At 33.8% G+C, this 17,604-nt stretch overlaps 1 protein-coding gene across 4 annotated transcripts in view; it reads right to left on the bottom strand.

Moving 5' to 3' along the window:
- The window catches only part of LYPD6B (LY6/PLAUR domain containing 6B), a 217,819-nt gene that overhangs the window by 89,054 nt on the left and 111,161 nt on the right, over positions 1 to 17,604 (bottom strand). For all 4 annotated transcript variants that reach the window (XM_051985857.1, XM_051985855.1, XM_051985856.1 and 1 more), the window contains one exon: positions 896 to 965. The gene's annotated coding sequence lies outside the window, so the exon portion shown is untranslated. The remainder of the gene's footprint in view (positions 1 to 895; positions 966 to 17,604) is intronic.

The following is a 17,604-nucleotide window of genomic DNA, read 5'->3' as shown; positions in this document are numbered from 1 at the left end:
CACTGCTTTAATTCCAGTCATGCCTTCTGGCTCTTTATCATCTACATGATTCTTCTCTGAATTATTCTAATTTGTCCAAAGCCTAAAAAAAAAAAAAAAAAGCTCCTCATCTCTCTTCCACCATAAGATTTGACACCAATTAGTATTATAAGAAGAGACAGGATACTTGAAAGCCCTTAAAAGGAATGCTTAAGTGAGAATAGAATTAATTCGTTCTTCACATGCAGCTGCTTGTCAAACTTATATAGTTCACTGAAACTCCTCTTATGGACTGTAGTTAAGAGAAACAAAACAAAATGGGTCCTTGATATTCGCCTCTGTGACCATTTAAACACCCTGAAAACAAAGCAAAATGTAAAGAATATCTCTAGCACATTAGATTCACTGATTGAACAAGACCTAACCTGATTTGATTGTACCTATGGTTGGTCCATATGCATAAATATGCAAGTGCCAAATCTGCCCTACCCAAACCCAGAGAATTATTTGTAGGCTCTTCCAAACCATCAGGACTATTAACTTTACTCAGAATTACTTTTACTCGTATGCTTTATTATTTCCTTTTCCAAAGAATCAAAAAAAGTTCCTAAAGATGATTAATAGTTTCTAATAGGTCCTTTGTTTTTAATGTTCTATATTACCAGGAGAGAATAGAGAATTCAACCTCTGACACTTATTACCAATATGACCTTGAGCACATATTTAACCTCTGCAGGCCTCACTTTCCTTAAATGTAAAAAGAAAGATTTATATCGAATAGCCTTTTCCTTCTCTAAATCTATAACATTATAATCCCAGAACAGCAAGCATCTTTGAAGAGCTACCACATGTCCTAAAAAGACAAAAGCAAAACTGTCCCTGCTTTCAAGAAACTTCCATCATTACAATATCATACCTTGTACCAGGCTTGAGATCTGCTTCCCGAGATCCTCTTCTATCTCTTTTCTATCCAGTTGGTCTATAGACTGAAAACAAACAAACAAAAAACACCTTTATGTTTCTGCCTGCAGTATCCTTTATTTAAATGCCCCTCCCTTATTATTATTGTATTTCTCCATAAAATTGCATCATAGCAAAAAATATTATGCTTCTACCACCCCAAGTCCTGACTCTTTTGAATAAAGAGATTTATTTCCCAAATCAAATTCCAGTCATATGATTCATTACATTTGTAGTAGTTGTGAGGAAATACCTGTGAGGTCAAATTTGAATCTTTGCATTAGGAATTTAAGTTTATCTTGTTTGTATCCAAACATCATACATTTATATACAGATATATAGCACCATATCTGTAATTTCTTTCTTAGATTTTTATTTCTGTAATCTTCTGGTGGCTTCAATTGCTATTCTTCCTATACTGTAGCTACCCCTTCTGCTATATAGCTTAGTCACTAGCTGTATAGTTACCCTTCTCTTTCCCCTGTCCTTTTCAGTATAAATACCTTCTGATTAAGTTTGCAAGATTTTGAACTACATTCCCCTTCTGGATTACTTTAATCACTATTGCAGTGGAGGGACTTACATTGCTCAATGAAATTCTAAGTTACAATGTTTAGGGTTACTCAAGATAGACAGATTTTAGTGGAGCCCATTGACAAAAAGCAATTCACCAGAGAAGGGAATGGCAAATCATTCCAATATTTTTGTCAAGGAAACTGTGGACAAATAAATTGATAAAAGAGATGATATAAGAAGATGAGCCCCTCAAGTCAGAAAGTGTCCCAATATGTTAATGGGGAAGTGTGGAAGACAACTACAAACAATTCATATGTTGAGTATATCATGTGAAATGCCAAGGTAGATGAATCAAATGTGTAATTAAGGTTGCCAGAAGAAATATAAACTATCTCAAATATGGAGAAAATACCTGGAGACAGAAAATGAAGAAGAATTAAAAACCTTTTAATGATGGTAAAAAAAGGAAAGTATCAAAGTTGGTTTGAAGCTTAACATAAAAAGAAAATTGAGATTTTAGCAACTGGTCTTATCACTTCCTGGAAAACAGAGGGAAAAGAAAGTATTACATTTCATGTTTTTGAACTCAAAGGTCACTGTAGATAGCAGCCATAAAAGATTCTTGCTCTTTGGAAAGAAATCTATGACAAATATGGATAGCATACTAAAATGCAGGGATATCACCTCGCCAATAAAAGTTCTGAATAGTCAAGCTATGGATTTTCTACTTGCAGTGTATGGCTGTGAGATTTGGACTATAGGGAAAACTGAATGCTGCATAATTGATACTTAACAAGCTGTACTGGAGAAGACTTTTAGAATTGCAAGGAGATCAAATTGGTCAATATTTTTAAAAATTAATTCAGACTTCACTGGAAGGTCAAATATTGAAGCTGAAGCTTTAATCATGTAATGAGAAGTCAAGGTTGGAGACAAAAAGAGAAAGCAATGGAAAAATGATAAAATAGATAGAAAGTTTTATGGAAACAATCAACATGGACTTGGATAGAACTTGAGAGAAGGGTCTAGCATACTATGGTCCATGAAGAACAGGACACCAATGAGTGATTGAATATAATAACAGAGTAGAGGCAATGTTCTGATCAGTTTCATTAAATGCACTATGTAGATAACCAGGAATCTGTCATTCCTATATATTAAGCTATGGTCTAAAAATCCACTTCTTACTCTTTTGACAATTATCTTCCTAATCAACTATTCACTTTCTAAATCAACCTTTTTCTTTTGACCACTTTCCCTTTAATTGAAAGGACCATCTATGCCTCAATGGTTTGTTGCCCAAGACTTTATTTAGTAAAATTTCTGTATTCCTTCTAGAAGTGCAATTAGTATCTGCATGAATCAATCAGTAAGAAAAGACCAGTAGTTAGTTACCTGGTTTGACAAATCTTAGGAATCTCTCTAACATCTTAGATTTCTGCCTTAGGTAGAATTTAAATTCTCTCCTTCTGTCTCTGCCTCTCTGTTTCTCTCTGTGTGTCTCTTTCTTCCTTCCTTTTTCTCTATTTCTCTAATAACTCTTTCCCCCACATCTCTTCTTGCTCACTCATATGCTTTTTAGTCTAATCTGATCACTTTATAAGAATTATGTTCGGATCTGAATTTTAAGGACAATGATATGATGGAGACTATCCAGAAGAAAGCAACCAATATTGTTATTGCCTCTAAGTTCATGCCATACAATGAGACACTGATAGAAAGGGGGACATTTAGCTTGAAAAGATAACAGACTTTGAGGAGAATGAGAGTGTCTTCAAGGCAGGTCCAGGTGTGATGGATAGAACTTGCAGAGAGACTCAATGTAAATAAAAGTTTCCTACCCATTAGGAATATCCAAAATTGGAATTGACAACATTGGAAGGTGGTGATTTCCCTTGTTGGAAGCTTTTAAGCAAAAGCTGGATAACCAGTTTGAGGATATGTTGTTAAGCAGGTTCTTATTCAGGTATGGGTTGTACTAGATGGCCTCAGAGGCTCCTTCCAAATTGAGAATGTGAGTCAAATAACAATAGTCTGTACTTGTTATTTCTAGTTTCTCACCAGATACTTGTTCAAGCCCTTGCTTAGATACCAATTCCTCTTCTAAAGCAATTCTATCTAAAATCATGGAAGAATTCTTTTTTTCTTCCTAAATCTAATAGTTTTCCTCAAGTCTTTATTCCCTAGACTCCCAGGATACCTTTGATAATGGAACATCCTCTTCCTTCTTAATTCCCTCTCCTCTTCTTTGGCTTCACAGACTTTTCACTATCACAGTTTACCTCCTCTGTCTCTAACTACTCTTTTTGTGATTTTTCATTTTTCTAAGACCCTTAACTATGGGTATCTCCCAAAGTTCTGTTCTTGGCCCTCCTCTTTTATCTAACATTCTTTTCAATGATGAACTTGTCCATTTTCATGGATTTGATGATCACTTAATATGCTTGTGCCTTGTGTGACCACTCAGATACCTATTTCTACCCCTAAACCCTTCTCAAGAATTTTAATCTCATTTTTCAAATGTTCTCTAGAGAGCTACATTTGAATATTGCATGAGCACCACTTATTCAACATTTATCTATCTATCTGTGTCAGTCTTATGTCATTAGTGCTTAACATGGTTGAATTATATTGAAAGTCTATATATGCCTTTAAGGCAGAAACCAGCCTTGTATAAAATATATCCAGATATTATATATTAAGTAATGATATTAATATAATGTGACTTACAACATATTATAGCATTATATATCATATAATTATACATATATGTAAACATATACACACTTATAGATCTATAGACTTAGGGCTCTTTCTCTTTGAGAAAAGAACATTGACTTTGGATTCGAAAGACCAGAAGGCAAATCCTGGTTCTCTATTTCCTAGAGTTGTTGAATAGTACAAAGGATAGAATGTGAGAATTAGAAAGACCTGAGTTCAAATAATCTCAGACACTTAACAGTTGTGTGATAATGGGCTAATTCCTTAAACTCTATATCTCAGGTTTTTTTAATCTATGTATCAGTAATGCTGAATATAGTTGGATTATATTGAATTTTATAAAAACTGTAAATTTCTTCAAGTTAAAAACTAAATTGTATAGTATCTTGAATATAGCAGGAACTTGGCAAATGTCTATCAATTAGCTTTATTAGTGACCAAGAGATAGAGGTGACCCTGGTTTTTAACAGAGGGTCCTAGGACCCCAAAGAGTATATTCTGGACAATTATTCTAATTCTACAGCTTTCTGTGTAATAGTTGAACAAGAAGATATGAATTCTGAGGAAGATAGTCTTGTTCTACCCTATAGAGTAAGACTTCAACATTAAGGCCTAGTTTTGATTTTCAGCTTTGATAGTTCTTGTCTGTAATCTTGGACAACCTGTCTGACCTCTCTGAATCTCAATTTTCTCATTTCTAAAATGAGAGAGTTAGACTTATGAACTCTAGTTTAACATCCATCTTTAGAGTCTATGATTAAAGGAGAGTAAATTGGTGAGGGAATTAAAAAAATTATAGCATACAAGGAAAGGAGATGTTTAGTTTGGGAAGGTAAACTTAGGAAACACTTCCTTCAAATATTTGTTGAATTAGACATTTTTTTCCCCTCAGCAGTAGCTCATCCAAATCTCTACAGGTATTTTTTTAACACCAACCCCAAAAAGAGGTACCCATTCAAAGGGAGACAGGTTCCTTTATCAGCCCTTGATTTCTACCCAGAGCCATGTTTACCTAACCCAGAAATCCAGTTTATGTTTTAAAACATGAGTGGGGAAACTTTTTTTCTGACAAGAACCATTTGGATATTTATAATATCATTCATAAGCCATATAAAATTATCATCTTAAAAATTCAAGCAGTGGAAGGTTATTATATCTAGCTTTCAGCTCATCATTACCTATAGTTGCCTTAGCAAGGACAGACCAAATGATTTTGAGGGCTCTATATAGCCCACAGGTTGGACATTCTCTATCCTTGTCTTAAAAGTAAACACTATCATGGGGTTCTGATAGGGTCAGAGTGAACAAGACCAAATCTTTGGACCAGAAAACATCACATAGAAGGCAAGTGGGTAATTCATCAATCATACTTTAATAAGGTAGAGAGAGACCAGAGGCAGATTATTTGGGAATGAGGGAGGAATGGAGTTAGAGAAAGAGGCAAACAGCAAGGAAAAAGAAGAAGAGGGACAGAAGCACAGCCAATCATTTACAGAACCGTGGATTGATGTGGAGAGTTCGGGCAACATGGACTTTTAGCAGTTGGAAAAGTGCTCAAGGGACAGGATTTGGGAGTCCCATTCTTAAATCTGATCTGTACCACCTTAGCACACATCTCAAAATATTTCTGATATCATCTCAAAAGTCACCAATGACACCTTAGATTTGCCTCATTAATGTAATATTTCTCTAATTTTACTACACATATCTGGTACTTATCTATAGCTTGCAGATAGAGTATCTGTACTAGGACTTGGCTGTCTTCTCTTAATTTAGTGACTTCAATTAATTTAGGAGTTTTTGAATAGTATTTTCTTTGTCATTCTTTATTCTCTTAGTTTCTGCTTCTTATTTATTGTTTCCTTACACTGGCTACTTACATGCTTATTTACCATACTAAATGGGGTGGTTATGGGAACTATCACAAGATACAATTTGAACATACCAAATTTCTCTGAAAGTGCTCCTTTCATCATTTCTTATGGCACAATAGTAGTTTTGTTACATTCACATATCATAAGTTGTTCAACTATTCCTCAATTGATGGATACCCCTTTGTCACTATAAAAAGAGCTGCCATATTTTATACAAACATATCTATAATTCTACAGGGGCATCTAAGTGTTCATGCCTGGAATCAGGACAACTCCTTGTCCCGAATTCAAGTTTGATCTCAGACGCTTACTTACTAGCTGTGCAACCCTAAACAAGTCACTGAAATTTGTGCCTCAGTTTCTGAGCTAGAGAAGGAATGGTAAACCATTCTACTATCTCTCTAAAAAAACTCCAAGTGGAATCATGAAGAGTTGGATACAACTGAAAATGACTAAACAACAAAATCATTCTATAAAGATATAGAGATATATAGACTATATATATATATGTGTGTGTGTTTGTATATATAATATACAAATATATACACATGTATACATATGTCTGTGTACATACACATGTGTTATATATATGCATACACATAGAAATAGACATATATCTCCTTTTTCTCCTTTTTTGACCTCTTTGGGATATTTCCAAGATACATAGGGAGTATATTCAAATGTATAAAAATAAAAACCATTCTTTAAATAATAAATGATCAAAGAATGGAATAGTTGATTTTCAAAGGAAGAAATTCAAGCTCTCAGTCACTATAGAAAAAAAATATTCCAAATCATCAAAATTTAAGTAACTGAAAGGTTTCACCTCATATCTATCAAACTGGCAAAGCTGACAAAAAAATTTTAAAGGAAATTGACAAAGAGGAGGCACTACAGGAAAATAAATATATTTATACATTGCTGATGGAGCCAGGAATAGGAATGGCTATTCAAGAAAGCAGTTAAAAATAGATCTAAGAAGTTACTAAACTTTGCATGCTTTTTGACCCAATAATAAAATTAACCAGTAACTTTACATTATAAGAAGCAGCAAAGACCAGTGAAGACAACTCTGGATGTGAAGCTAGGAAAGTTTTCAAATCCTGTCTAAGCAGTTCTCTAGTTGGATGATTCTGGGAAAATCTTTTGACCTCTTATAGCTTCTGTTTTATCAGATGTAAAATAGGAATGATAATACTGACATCACATATTATAGGATTGTTGTGAGGGGAATATTCTGTGAACTTCAAATGCCAAGTAAGCATTAGTCATATAAATATTGAGATTTAGGGGTCCAAAACATATTATATCTATTACTTCCTGTGATCCTCATAATAATATCATCCCTTAAGTAGATAGTGAGAATAATAATTCATAGTATTTGCACATCTTACAAACAAAAAAACTGAGGCTCAAAGCGTGACTTGTTCTAGGTCATATGCTCTAACTTAAGAGAGGGATCTGGAACTCTTTTTAAAAAATTTATTTGAAACTTGAAGAAATAATAGAAAAAGAAAAAAGCATTACTATGTACATAAAAGAACATAAGGAAGGATTGAAAATATGAAACAATAAATTTCCATTTCAAGAAAGCCTCTATAATAAACATTACACATTGCATTCAGAGCTGTCCATTTTTCCTCTGCTTCCTTATAGGTTTTCTTTTGTCCTCTATCATGCAGTTTAACTTTATTCTTTTCCTTCCTTTCTCCCCTGCCATCTCTCCCAAGATGACTACAATTAAGCATGGATATATTTACACACACACACACACACACACACACACACACACATACACACATACTGGAACTCTTTCAGTCTTGGTCCAATGGTGGGATAGCCCGAGGACTACTTTTACTTATGAATTTACTAAGTTAGTGTTTAAGATCTCCAGTACAGAAGGTAAAATAATAGATACTATAAAATTGCTATCTCATGAAAATTTATAGAAATAACAGAAGTGGGGGTGACTTCAAAAACTGTATTAAAAATTCTTGTGCAGCTGTTCATTTCTTTGTATTTAATGTCATTAAGAATAATTGCAATTTTAAAAACCAATTAAACTCTGTGGGTGGCATTTAGTAGATTTCATGAACATTCTGGACTCTCATGCATCAAAATAAAAATGTCAGATAGAGGTATTACTGGGCCTTTGTGTCTAGAAAACAATGAAATGGGGGCATAGAAGTAGCTTTATTTTTTTCTACAATTTTCCTTTGAATAATTTTGGAAAACATTTTTACATTTCTGGAAGTGTTTCCCTAAGGTTCTCAAAATCTATACCCCTAAATTGGTTCTGTGGGAACATGCCAAAATTATTTTATATCTTTAACACAAAAAAGGACATGAACTGAAAAAAATCATTAATAAGGGAAAGAAAAGTTAATATAATTTTGACATTAACAACCTCTTATCAAATTGGTAAAGACAACCAAAGTCCAAAGTAATTAATATTAGAGGAATAACAAGAAAAGAGGTGTTTTGATATTCTGTTGATGGAGATGTGAGTTGATTCAAAGTTCTGAAAAATAATTTGGATATACATGACACATTTTAATTCCACCACTAAGCAAATGCATATGGCTTCAGAAAATCAAAGATATGACAATTCTGATATACATTATGGTATCTACATGGTGTATTGGATAAAGCATTGGTCCTTAGAGTCAGAAAGATTTGTGTAATCCTGGGCAAATCAGCTAAACTGTTATTTGCCTCAGTTGACTCAACTACATAATAAGAATAATAGTGGCACCCACTTTAAAGAGTTGATGTGAGGACACAAGATAATATTTGTAAAATGTTTAGCATAGTGCCTGGCATATAATAGGCATTTAATAAACATTAATTTATTATTATTTAATTTATTAATAATTTCTATCATTAATGTCCATAGAGAGAATTTTTTTAGCTGCAAAAATGTAAAAAAAAAATGTGTCCATCAATTGAGGAATGCCTAAACAAAGCATAGTATAATGTAATAAGGCATCAAAATATGAGGAAGCAGAGAAAGAATGGATGAACTGGCAAAGAGTAATCAGAATCAGAACAATACATGCAATCACTACAATAATGTAAATGAAAACTGAAAATCAGTTCAACTCTGATTAATTACAATGATAATTTTTGGTCCAGGAGAATAGATGATAAGAATACAAAACCTTCTTCAATAAAGAGGAGGGTGACCAAGGGAGCCAGAATATTGTAAAAGGTGTCTGATTGGGTTGTTACATTAATTTATTTTACTTAACTTTTTTTTTATTACAAAGGAGAGTTCATTGGGTAGCTAAGGCTCTATATGGAAAAATAATTATGGTGTAAAATCAAAAGATGTAAATAAAACTTTTTAAATGTTTAGGTGTATTTCCCTTTAGAATTGAGGACAATCAGTATTAAAGAATGTCACCATCCAAACCATAAATTTTGAGGCGCTGCTATTCTAGCTCATGGAAATGGAAATGTATTTTACAGGACTAATATATTTCTTCCCTAACTTTACAGTTATGTTGCCCTGTTCAAACTATTTTCATCCTTACAGCCTGTTTCTGTTCACATTACAATCCAATATGATTCAATCAACAATGATTCAATTCTTAAAATGTTCAATGTATCACTAGATGCTATGAGGAGATTTTAGGACTTATAACTTCTTAAAGGTATTCACAATCTAATTTGGGAGATAAGGTATATGAAAAATCAACTAACTAAATATCACTTCACTCAACATTCACTCTACAAACTAATATGGAAACCTACTACGTGTCAAGAACAGAGATAAGTAAAACATATTCTCTCTCTCTCTCAAAATGCTTGAAAGCTAATCTAGGAGAAAAAAACAATAAAAAAACCAATAAAATAGAATACCAAAAATTTTATGTGATAATTGTCAAATTTAATAGTATAAATCCAAAAAGTTAGCTAGGAGACATCATAGCTAATAACATATTTGGGAGAATGAGAGCCCCATTAGTCCCTTAGTCTATAAAGAAGGTCAGTTGTGTTGTGGACAAGGAAAACTATTTCTCATCTTCATCTAGAAATCCTCACTTTGATCTTCCATTGGTTTGTCTTCCTGGTTTCCCAGATGAAGCTTGCCTTCAAAAAGCAGACCCTGTTTATGACCTATTATTACTACTACGACTATTATCTGGATTAAGGATTGGCACCAGCCTGAGTCTTTTCAACTCTGAACTTTGTTTACAAGGTAGCTTAATGATCCTCTATCTTACATCTTTGACTTTACTGCTTAACCTTTCACTGGCCCCAAATTTGCAAAAGCCCTATAAAATTCTTGTTTTCTCCCATGGCTCCATCCCTATTTGGTTTCAATCTTATCCCTCCTCTCCATGTGAAATGACCAATAAGTATTTTAGAATTTTGAGTCAGAGAAATAGAAATTATTACAAACAGGAGTGATCAAGTAGGGTTTCCTTTGAGATTCTATAGAATTTAAGCTTCTTTATTGTTGGAACTATTTCTTCTCTTTTTTGGGGGGAGGGATGAGAAAGTCAGTATATGTAGTGCCTGGTATATAACAGGTACCTATAAATGCTTATTGAATTGAACTGACTTACTGAGCTGAACCTAAAAATGGATATGAATAAGACAGCAGACAGGAAGTACTTGGGGAAGGAGAGGATATTGTGAGCAAAAGATATGATTAGAACAGAAAATTTATTCAGGAAAGTCCATGAGGGGAGGGATTTGAATGACAGATTAGAAGATCAGGCTTTATTCTGTATCCTTTATCCTGGAACCTTAGAAGTTGCTGGAGCAGGGTTTATAAACAGATAAAAACACTATTTTAGGAAAACAGACAAGGCAGTCCATGGGAAGAATTTACTGCAGTAAGGATGGAGAAGAAGTTAAGATCAGTGAGGAGGTTTCAGATATTGGGTGATTGAAAGGCAAACTTAGTCTCTCTATCTCTAACAGCTGCTATTTCACTGATGAGAAGAAAATACTTGATCTAAAGAGACAAAATGAAGTTTAGCAATTAAGAAGCTAAACATGCGGGAAGCAGACAGATGGACTAGTTGATCCTGAGTACAACAGCCTGTGGACTATTTATTATTAAAGGGCATTTCACATTTGTCTGGCTAAGGGCTGAGAAAAAAAGTTGATTCTCTAAGAGAAAGGATATTCTCACTGATGTTAGATATCAAAAATTATATGAAACAAATAGGACTTTGAAAGGAGCTCAACATGAGAAAACCCCTTTTCATTTTTTTATCTTCAAATTCTACCAAATCATTGTTTCATGTGATTGGTTTTTGGAAAATGAGTTCCTAGTTCCCAGATACTATGGTTTTCATACAAGAGGAACCAGAAATATACTGTGGGTTTCCATCAAAGAGCATTACAAGAAATATTGTCTCCAATCTATTAAAAAAAGAATACTCAAAAGGAAGCCTCCCTTTACTAATATGCAGTACCTTCTTCTATCCAAGGGCTATTTTTGAAAAGAAAATAAACCAATTGAGATTGGAATTAGACTGGGTTCTTGGTTCAAAAACTTACCTAGAGGAAATAGGATAAGTCACAAGCACTGTGTTATCCCTCTGTGTATGTAAAATGATAGAATAAAACTAATTAGCCAAATAGTAAACAGTTCCTACAATCAAGCAGCTTAATCCTAATCCATGATCCTATGAACTTTTTCAAAAGATTTGTGACTTCATCAATGGGAATATTCCCTGATGGAGATCAGCAAGCCTCCTTAAACTATTTGAATCTTGTCCATGTTCTTTCATAGATGCTCCATAGAGGATCTACCCAATGCACTAGAGGCACTGTTATATTGACATTATGAATACCAATGGAGAGTGGAGAACTCTCCTGGCCAGATGTTCTATGCAGTGTTCTCACTAGCTAACTGGCCCACTTTCTTTTCTAGCCTTTCTTTTCCTTAATGCACCCAACAGTGCAGAGTGTTTGGCTTGGAATCAAGAGGACCCAAGTTCAAGTACTACCTCAGAGACTTACTAGCTTCGTGATCTTGGGAACTTCTCTTTGACTCAGTTTTTTGAGGCTAATAATTTCAGTTATTTTCAGTCATAGCCAACTCTTCATGACTCCATTTGAACTTCTCTTGGCAGAGACACTGGAGTGATTTCCTTCTCTAGCTCATTTTATAGATGAGGCAAACAAACAGGATTGAAGTGACACAACTAGTGAAGTGTCTGAGGTCAGCTATGAACTAAGGAAGATGAGTCTTCCTGATTCCCAGCCCAGTGCTCCATCCACCTTTCCTGAGTTGTTGGAAAAATCAAATAAGATAACCCATGTAAAGTCTTTTACAAATCTTAAAGCACTATTTATTTAAAGTACTCATGTTATTAATTATTATAATTATATCTTTTATATAGTCATTGGAACTGTTCTCCAGCCTACTTTGACCCACCATATAGCTCCTTTTGAGTCACAGAAACTTCAACTCCCTGATGATTGTGAAGTTCCATGTTTCTCAATTGTCCAGAATTATCAGAAAAAAACATTTTTATCATAAAGATGTTTCTCTGAGATAATATGCATCTTGGGGATCCTTAAAAGCTCTGGCATCTCTAAAGAGCAGGTTAGCATTTTGTCCTACTATTCAGTTCTCAGTCCTGATTCCTCCTGTAGGCCCATTTATACATCAGGCCTGTTTCAATACACAAGCTATTTTAAAATAAGAATTAAACATGTGTAATAGTAGCAGTTATCTTCAAGCATTTATTTAATCCATAATATTAAAACATAATGGGACTAACACAATTTGTTGCTGGTGCTTTCCTTAGAAATATCCATGGAAAAAGCAAATTAGTTATTAGTAATTAGTACTAAAATTATTGTGCTTTTTTTTTTTGGAGGGGGTAAGAGTATATTTTTAACTTGGGAAAGAAAAGCAGTCATCTGGGGATAGGAAAAGGGAAAAGGAAGCAAGAATACATTGAGATCATTATTATTCCTACTACAATTCATCCTCCAAAAGTGATTTCTGCCAAAGCAATATGCTAAAGCACAGGTCCAATTATATTATCTTCCTGCTTAATAAACTCCAACAGATCACTATGAACTTTGTGATCAAATGTAAAATCATGTTGTTACTTAAAGAGCTTCATATCCTTTCCAATCTTCTTAAACTTTATTCTCCTCCACACATTTTACAATCCAATGTCATCATTCACTGTCTTGCCTATGATTATGCCTTCGCACTGGCTGCCCCTACATTTTGAATCCCTTCCTTCCTCACTTCTGTTTCAAACACCCTTCAAGTCTTAGCTCAACTATCACTTGCTGCAAAAGACCTTTCCTAGTCTTTTCTCCTCCATCTAGTGGAGTCTTCTCATCTAAGATTTCCCTCTTTTACTTTATGTGTATCCTATAAGGATTTAAGTATTTACGTGTTGTCACCCCCACTAGTATGTAAAATCCTTGTGGGCATCAATTATTTTTCAGTTTTTACATTTCTTTGTATTCTTAGTGCTTGGCATATGAAAGGGAGTTAACAATGCTTGGTGACTGATTAACTCTGAATATCTTTCACCATGATGGTGTCAAATACAAATAAAAGCATGGGTCATGAATCTAGACATAAGGATCCCTGAGCCACACGCTGACAATTTTAAAAAGTAATGTTATGTTATATTTTGATTTATTTTTATTAATTATTTCCCAATTACAAGCAACAGAACATATTTTTATTTTATGGCCAAAACTTTTTTTTTTCAATCATGGTCTCCTGACTCTCATATCCCACCCACCCAGGACCATAAAAAAAATTCTTCCCATTTTGCCTGCATTCCTAATATGGTTTCCTATGTAGTTGAGATGTTATTTCTTTCTACTCCCCTTTCCCTGCCTTTCTCCCTCCCCTGCAAGTTTCATATTTGCAGAAAATGAATTTGTTCATTAAACACCTTGTTGTATTTGAAAAAATATTTCCTAATTACATTTTAATCTGGTTTAACTATACTCGAAGAGAGTGGTTTATGGAGCTGAATGTTTGACACTTCTGTTTGATGACACCAAGGGGAAAGCTGAATAGAGATTGGTTGGTCAATCTAGATCTACCCAAGCCCGATAAACTGAAGACATTTCAAATTCCTTTCCTTGCTCTCTTTACATTCTTTTATTTACAAAGCATGATGGCTGACAGATTTGCACAGTAAAAGGAACAGAAATGTTCAACAAGGTTTTCAAGAGGCTAGTTATTTAGCTGCATGTCATAGCTGCTAGGAAACAAATAGCAGGGCCACTACAAACACACCTAAGTGGAAATTTGCTCCCTTTACACTGCAAACCCGTTTCGAGCTTCTTTCACCAAAGCAAGGCTTTTCATTATGGCTATTCTTTCATTTTTGTTAAGTAGTGATCTAATGTAGGATTTTTTTAAAGACAAAATCTCAGCACTTTAAAATAGTCATTCATGCATGGCTAATGATCCTAGATGGGGCAGATAGAGAAGAGTTCTTTCTAGAGAAAAGAAAAGCAGATTTTTCATTCTTGATTCATCACTAATTTATTATAACCACATAAAACTAGTTTGCTGCCTTGGTGTTTTAACCTACAAGATTAAAGGAAATCCTATTATATGAAGCAACATAAAGATGAAACAACAATGAAATAATGTTATTCTAAAAATAATAGCTAAAATTTTTTAAGTGCTTTAAGGTTTAAAAAGAGCTTTATATATATATTATCTCATTTGATTCTTATGATCCTGTTAGATAGGTGTTTCCTTATCTCCATTTTACAGATGAACAAGATGAGGCCAGAAAAGGTTAAGTGAAGTATACAGAAATTTGAAATCAAGTATTCCTAACTACATCGCCAACAAGCTATCCACTGTACCACCTACTTCAAGAGACCTTTCCTAGTCTCCATTTAAATCTTATCCTTTAAGCTGACTTTAAGGTCACATTTCTTTTACTCTGAACATTCAAACTTATCTTATACAAAGCCAGCACCTATTTACTTACATGTTGGCTCCTCCATTAATATGCAAGATCCTGGTGGGCAAGTACTTAATTCAACAGGGCAAGATGGAGGAATGAAATGTAGGCCCTGCTTTGAAAGCATTCTTCTGGAGTTACACATGTGTTTATAGGGAAAATTCCTACTCAAGAGATAATTGTGACCATAAAATACAATATAAATAATTTTAATTATGTACAATAAGAGCACATTTTCAAAAACAAAATCAATGGGAGAGAGAATACTGAGAGAAAAAAATCTAGTGGAAAAAATATTTGAATCAAATGTTCCTGATAAAACAGTGATTTCCAAGATCGGCTGGGAGTGGGCAAAGATATAAGACACAGAACCTTCCCCAATATACAAATGGTAAAGGAATACAAATAGCTTTCAAAAAAAGAATTGCAAATTGCAAATAACCACAAGAAACATAACTTTAAATCTTAAATAGCTTGTGACATGCAAATTATATTGTTTAGTCATTTTTCATTTATCTCCAACTCCCTATGACTTCATATGAGACTTTCTTGGCAAAGAAACTGAAATGGCTTAATTTTTCCTTCTCCAGTTCATTTTACAGATGAGAAAACTGAAGCAAATAGTGTAGTGACTTGCCCAAAGTCACACAGCCAGTAAGGCCAGATTTGAACTCTTCCTAACTCTAAGCCTGGCACTCTATTATTAAGAATAATTAAGAATCTATTACACTATCTAACCTCCCTATATAAATTATAGCAGTTGAAATTTCAAATCAAAAATCAATCAACAAATTTTTATTAAATGCTTATTATAAGCCAAGCACTGGAGACATAAAGATAAAAACCAAACAGTTCATGCCTTCTAATACCTTGTACTCTATTGGCAGAAACTAGTCCATTTAAATATATATGGAATATATGCAAAGTAAATAATAGAGATTTTTTTTAAAGTTAAGGAAGTAGCAGCAGTACTCATATCCTAAAAATTGTCAGAGAAGATAAAAAATATAAACAGTCAATGTTGGAGGGGCTATGGCAAGACAGGCACATTAACACATCATTAGAGCTATGAACTAGCCCAACTCTTCAATATATTAATTTGGAATTACACAGAAATGTGACTAAATTATTCATACTTTTTGAATCATCAATCCCACTATGAGGCATGTAACTCCAGAAAAGATCTAATGGATAATATCAAAATATACATAGCAGTGACCCTTGGAATAGCAAAAAATTGGAAACAAAGTAAGTACCCATCATTTGGAGAGTAGCTGAAATAAATGCGGTCATGGAGTTTAATGGAATGATATTTTGAAATTTTAAACGATGAATATAAGGAATTCTAAGCAAGATGAGAGGTTTTTATGATTTTTTTTTTTGCAAAGAGAAGTAGAACTAAAAATAATGTGTTGGCTAAAACAAGTTAAACAAATAGATCACCCCCAAAAGAGCAAAATGCTGAATAACAAAAATCATCAAAAATGTTCCCAGAGCGTAGTGACTGGTGATAAATACCCCTTCTTCCTGATGATAGAGATGAGAAAGACTTTTGTGTCCTATATTTGTCCAATATGTCAGTTTAGTAAATATTTTTGCTTAACTTTTTCTTTGTTATGAGGGAGAATTCATTCTGCAGTGAGAGTAAGGAGTATTTCCAGTAATGGCTGTAATATAGAAACAAAAGGCAACAATAAAACTTTTATTTAGGCTTGAAGTTAAAAAGTAGCTTAGTTTTTCTATTTAAAATTCTCCATTTTAGAGGTAGCTAAATGGTGCAATGGATAGAGCACCAGCCCTGAAATCAGGAGGAAGTGAGTTCAAATCTGATTTCAAACATGAAACACTTCCTGGCTGTGTGACCCTGGGCAAGTCCCTTAACCCCAATTGCCTCAGCAAAAAATAAAATAAAAATAAAAATAAATTTTTTAAATTCTATTTTATATTTACTTACAGGTATAATACTATCTTTCCCAATAGAGAGCAAACTTAACAGCAGGAATTATTTAATTTTTGTCTTTGTATTCCCCAAGAACCTAGTACCTGTTACATATTAAACTCTTTAATAAATGTTTACTGGTTATTTAATCAAACAAACCCCTCCTTCCACTAGAATTGATAAGATAATAACTTTCCCCAGATAAGTTCTTTCTAGTGTCTGTTGGCTATTGTTGGCACATAGCTCTCCTTAATATCTACCCCTAAATTCCTTTTGCCAAAACTTTGGCTCATTTCATCTTTTTCTAGTCTCTTTGGAAGCAAAGAATAGGGGCTCACCATCTTTCATAGGACTATCTCTAAAGCCTTGAGATCTCATTTTAAATTGCTATTCTTCCCAATTTATTTAATTTCCCATTTAATCTCAAAAGATGTAGCTAAAGTTCAAGTCACAAATAAAAGCAATTAAATTGTAGGGAGATGCATATCTCTGAAATTTCATCTTGTCAAATGATTACTGCCTCTTCTACCTGTTACATTTTGAACAGAACAGGGAAGAGCACACACACACACACACACACACACACACACACATCCCTTCTCTCTCTCTCTCTCTCTCTCTCTCTCTCTCTCTCTCTCTCTCTCTCTCTCTCTCTCTCTCTCTCTCTCTCTCTCTCTCA

This window comes from Antechinus flavipes, chromosome 3 (assembly GCF_016432865.1).
Source record: "Antechinus flavipes isolate AdamAnt ecotype Samford, QLD, Australia chromosome 3, AdamAnt_v2, whole genome shotgun sequence".
NCBI classification, from domain to species: domain Eukaryota; kingdom Metazoa; phylum Chordata; class Mammalia; order Dasyuromorphia; family Dasyuridae; genus Antechinus; species Antechinus flavipes.
The sequence above is the reverse complement of the archived record's forward strand: the minus strand, read 5'-3'. Positions and strand labels throughout refer to the sequence as shown.